This window comes from Cucurbita pepo, chromosome LG01 (genome assembly GCF_002806865.2).
Source record: "Cucurbita pepo subsp. pepo cultivar mu-cu-16 chromosome LG01, ASM280686v2, whole genome shotgun sequence".
Lineage (NCBI taxonomy): Eukaryota > Viridiplantae > Streptophyta > Magnoliopsida > Cucurbitales > Cucurbitaceae > Cucurbita > Cucurbita pepo.
In genome coordinates this window covers 10,201,119-10,207,118 of record NC_036638.1, presented here as the reverse complement: position 1 = coordinate 10,207,118, position 6,000 = coordinate 10,201,119, and positions in this window count along the sequence as shown.

Sequence of the window (6,000 nt, the reverse complement as noted above, 5' to 3'; positions counted from 1 at the left end):
GAGCATTGGCAGGCTGTAAAATGGATTCTTAGGTACATTCTTGGCACTATTGATGTTGGTATTAAGTTTCAAAAACAAGAATAGCTGGTTATGTGGATTCTGATTATGCTGGTGATTTGGATAAGCGACGATCTACTACGGGTTATTTATTTACTATGGCTGGTGGACCTGTTTGTTGGCGTTCAACATTGCAGTCTACTGTTGCATTGTCTACCACTGAAGCAGANTGGACCTGTTTGTTGGCGTTCAACATTGCAGTCTACTGTTGCATTGTCTACCACTGAAACAGAGTATATGGCAGTAACGGAAGCTTTTAAAGAAGCTATTTGGATGCATGGTTTGATCAATAACTTGGGTATTTTGCAGGAACATATAGATGTGTTTTGTGATAGCCAGAGCGCTATTTGCTTGTCAAAAAATCAAGTCCATCATGCTCGTACAGAACATATTGATGTCCGTTTTCACTTTATTCAAGAAATTATTAGCAAAGGGGATATTCATTTATTAAAAATTGGAACTGTTGATAACCCTGCTGATATGTTGACAAAGGTGATCACTCGTGAAAAGTTCTGACATTGTTTGGATTTCATCAACGTTGGAAGGAAGGAGTAGTGTGTTGACGTGGTAGCAACCAAATCAACTATCAACTTGGAGATCTTATGACAAGGTGGAGATTGTTGTACATTGTCATAAGTTCTATTCTCAAGGTCTTGCTAATATTTTTAGGCTGGTTAGTTTAGCTTATATTTTTAGGTTTAGCATAGGACCTATTCTCAAGGTCTTGCTAATATTTTTAGGCGGGTTAGTTTAGCTTATATTTTGAGGTTTAGCAGAAGGCTATGTAATGCCATTCTTTCTGCGGTTGAAATCATCAAGTTTTGGGTGTCACATTGTATGTCTTGAGTAACATTGGTGTTATGAGTACATTTGTTCCGCTTTCGGCGCACAACAATTTGAATGTCCGGGATTAGAAAAAGAAGCTGTTAATTATGTTGAATTTGATGAGAAGGAAGAACTGCTATTGATGGCGTACACAAAGAAAAGCGAAGTTGAAAGAGAAGGCATTTAGTTTCTCGATTCCGGGTGCTCAAATCATATCACAGGGGACAAAACATGGTTCGTTGAGCTGACGAAAATTTCAACCACACTGTCAGGTTGGGAAATAGCTCAAAATTGACAGTTGAAAGAAGAGGCAGTGTCAGATTCGAAGTTGAAGGTATCAAATGTCTACTATGTCCCAATCTCACCAAAAATTTGCTAAGCATAAGGCAACTACAGGAGAAGCGCTTGGTGATCTTAATCAAAGAAGGAACCTGTAGAATCTATCATCAACAAAGGGACCTGATAATGAACACACAAATAACGGAGAATCGCATGTTCTCAGTAAATGCAAAGCTGAAGCCATTCGTTGACAGATGTTTGAAAATAGAAGATGAAGACTTGGAGGCTCTGTGACACAAGAGGTATGGGCATTTGAATAGTAAATCAATTCAAATCATGCAGCAAAAACAAATGGTGGAAGGATTACCCAAATTGAAGAAAGATATCAAAGTTTGCACAGTCTACAATGTTGGGAAGCAACAACGGCAAAAATTTCTAAAGAAAAGCAAATGGAGAGCATCAAACAAACTGGAATTGGTTCATGGAGATCTTTATGGACCCATCACTCCAACCTCTCACCGTGGCAAAAGATACTTGTTGGTACTTGTAGATGATTTTTCTCGCAAGACATGGATTTATTTTCTTGCACATTAATCAGAAGCTTTTGAAACATTTGTTAGTGAAAGAGTGAGTGATTGAATGGTTGATAAGATGATTATACTATGAAGAACAAGGAGGCTCTGTATATAGAGAGAATATAAAAAGATATTTTTAGAAAATCTAACTAAAAATCGGCAGAAAATCTGGTAACAAACCTGTAAATCAAATCAAAACTTAATCAGCTTCTAGCTCTAAGAGATTTAATCAGATACTAATTGACAGCAATCTAAACAAACACGTGATCTTTAACACTCCTCCTTGTTTAGATGCTGCGAACTCCAAGCTTTTTCCTGAACACCCATCTTACTCCAATTATTTTTCTGTTTAGAGGTCGATCAACCAACTCCCATGTTTTGTTTTTCTGGATCACTGAAAGCTCTTCCTCTAACAAGTGCATCATCAACCAAAGCATCTTGTCGTTCATCTTCAGACTCTTCTTGTCATTCATCTTCAGAATCTTCTAGTTGTTCATCTTCAGACTCTTCTAACATGCTACCAAAGATTAAATTGTTTGGTGCATTAGAAATCTTATTCACCTTCATCAATTCTTCCCAATTACATTGCTCATTTCCAACAAATTGAACATCTCGGCTCACAATAACACTACTAGTGTGTGGTTGAAAAACTCTGTAAGCTTTGGATATAGTGCTATACCCAACAAAGATGCCAGCATCTACCTTTTTGTCAAGCTTATCACGCTTGATCTGTGGAATGTAAGTGAAGCAAAGACACTCAAATACTCTAAGGAACTTTAAAGAAAGTTTGTAACCATAGCAAACTTCAAATGGTGTTAAGTCCTTCACTGCTTTTGTTGAAATTCGATTTTGGAAGATCCTTCTCATGAAGCATGATTCTTGTCATCTCCATTATGAATCTATTCCTCCTTTCACTGATGTCATTCTTTTGAGGAGTGTATGGTGCTGTCAATTGATGTTCAATTTCAGCCTCTTCACAAAACTTGTTAAAAGTTTCTGAAGTGTACTCCTTGCCATTATCTAATCTTATAGTCTGAATCAAGCATGCACTTTCATTCTCAACTCTGGCTTTGAATTTTCAAAATACACCCGCAACTTTTGTCTTTCGCTTCAGCAAGAAGATCCAACGCATTCTTGTTAGATCATCAATAAAAATAATGTAATAAAGATTATCATTTAATGATGGTGTTTGCTGAGGACCATAAAGATCAGAATGAACCAGTTGTAGTTTTTCCGAGGCTCTCCATGCCTGTTTAGGAAAGGGTTGCCTAGGTTTGCTTCCCAAAATTACAAGTACGGCAAGGAGGCATGTCATCATCAATGTCAGCGAGTCCTTCTACCAGCTTCTTTGACTGAATCTGAAGCAAACCTCGATGATGAAAGTGCCCAAGTCTTTTGTGCCAAATCTTAGTGGCAGTAGCTCTAGATATAAAGGTCATCAGCTCTTTCTCCATCGGATTTAGAGCAAAGCTTTTTTCTTTCATTTTGACATTGAACAAGTCTTTGCGACTAGCATCTTTGATCAAGCACTACTTATTCTCAAACAACACTTTAGTCTTTATCAAGGAACTGACCAACACTTAACAGATTTTGATCAATTTTAGGTACAAATAAAGCATCTAGAATAAATTTTGTACCTTCATAACTTGTTATAGCTATTGTGCCTTTTCCTTTGGCTTCCAAGTGATCACCATTGTTAATCCTCACTCTTTTGACTTCAATGTCTCTTAATTCCTCAAAAAACTCTTTGTCATATGTCATATGATTTGTGCACCCACTGTCAGTCAACCAGCTCTCGCTTGATTCTTTGTCTGAGAAATAAGTGACCACAAACAATTGATCTTCTTCTTCTTGATCAATTACCTGTGCATCTACTTCTTTCACCTGACTTTTGACTTTGCAGATCACAGCTTCATGTCCAAGTTGATTGCCTTTGGAGTACTTGGCGTCAGGTCTTCTCCAACACTTGTATGGTGGATGACCTTTCTTCTCACAATGGCAGCAAGGTGGATAGGATTTTTTGAAACCTCCTCCTTTTGTCTTCTGATAATGGGCCGATGAATCTCCATTCGTCGATTGATTTTTGAAAATTTTCTTGTTTTTATGCCTGTGGTTGTCTTGATGCTTAACAGGTAAGACACCTTCAATCACCTCTTCTTGCCTCGTAGACCTCCTTTGCTCTTGTGCTTGTAAAGCGTTCAAGAGCTCTGTAAGGGAAATCTTTGACAAGTTTTTTGTGTTCTCCAGGGTAGTAATGGTGGCTTCAAACTTCTCTGGAACGGTGACCAACAACTTTTCAACGATCCTGGAATCATTTAACACATAATCAAGCAATCTCACCTTGTTGGCAATGCTGAGAAGTCTATCAGAGTACTCTTTCACCGACTCAGACTCCTTCATCTTCTGCAACTCGAAATCCCTAATCAAATTCAGGACTTTCATTCCACGAATCCTCTCATCTCCTTCATATTCAGCCTTGAGATAATCCCAGATTTACTTTGCTATTTTAAGGGACATTATTCGAAGATCATTTGAGATACATGTGCAAATAGGCAAGCTTTTGCCTTTGATTTTCTTGTCTTCTTGTGCTTATGTACTTTGATTTGTGCTACAGTAGGATTTGCTAGAAGTGGAGGGACCTCGTAATCCTCTTCTATTGCTTCCCAAAGATCCAAAGCCTTCAGATAAGTCTCCATACGAACTACCCACATTTGATAATTGTCTCCATCGAAGACCGGTGGTGCAACAGTTGAAAAACTGGATTCTCTTTCCATTTTGATCTCACAGATCCCTTAAGAAGATAGCTCTGATACCAATTTGTTAGTGAAAGAGTGAATGATTGAATGGTTGATAAGATGATTATATTATGAAGAGCAAGAAGACTCTATATATATACCAAGAATATAAAAAGATATTTAGAAAATCTACCTAAAAATCTGCTGAAAATCTGATAACAAACCTGTAAATCAAATCAAACTAAACCAAATCAAAACTAAATCAACTCCTAACTATAAGAGATTTAATCAGATACTAATTGACATCAATCTAAACAAACACGTGATCTTTAACAATATTCAAAAACTTCAAAAATCTTGTTGAAAATGAAGCAAAAACAGCCATACGTGGACTCAGAACTCATCAGGGAGGAGAATTTACGTCAAATGAATTCAACAAGTTCTGCAAAGATAATGGGATCAAGCGACAACTAACAGTTGCTTACACTCTCCGGCAAAACGGAGTTGCAGAAAGAAGGAACCGGACCATCATGAACATGGTACGGTGTCTTTTATCTGAGAAAAAGATGCCGAAGAAGTTGTGGCCTGAAGCAGCTAGATGGATAGCTCATGTTCTGAATCGCAGTTACACAAAGGCAATCAAGGACATGGTTCCTGAGGAGAAGTGGTCGGGCATAAAACCAAATGTGGAATACTTCAGAGTATTTGGTTCAATTGTACATGTCCATATTCCCGAACAGAAGAGAACCAGACTTGATGATCGAAGTCTTAAACGTGTCTTGGAGTTAGTGATGAATCTAAGGCCTAACGCCTGTATGATCCCAGCAACAAAGAAGATAATTATGAGTAGGGATGTCATATTTTAAGAAGATGCAAAATGGGACTGGAATTCAAGTACAAAAAATGCAGAGCAGGATGCGTTGGCTTGGGGAGATGATGATAATATTGCTGTAAAAGAATCGGAAGAAGGAGAGACTGATGGAGAATGAGATTCAAATGAATAAGCAAATGACAGGTTAGAATAAATCCAAGAAATGGATGAATCTTCCCTAGAGTTGCCTCAACAAACAAGACAAAGGAGAGAGCTAGTTTGGATGCGCGATTATGAAACAGGTGAACACCTATTTGAAGAAGAAGAGGCCGATGAGGGGTTTGCTTTTCACATCTCCAATGATGATCTTGTGAACTTTGAAAAAGCAGTAAAAGAAAAGAAGTGGTAGGAGGCCATGAAGCTTGAAATTCAAGCTATTGAAAGAAATCAAACATGGGAGCTTGTGACATTGCCGCATCAAGCAAAGAAAATCGGTGTCAAGTGGGTCTTTAAGACAAAACTAAACGAAGAAGGCAAAGTAGACAAATGTAAAGCGAGACTCGTCGCTAAGGGATACTTGCAGAAGGCTGGAGTAGATTACAATGAAGTTTATGCACCAATAGCTTGATGGGATACAATCAAAATTCTGGTGGCAGTAGCAGCTCAACGTGGATGGTGCATCTATCAACTTGACGTCAAAAGTGCTGTTCTATACGGT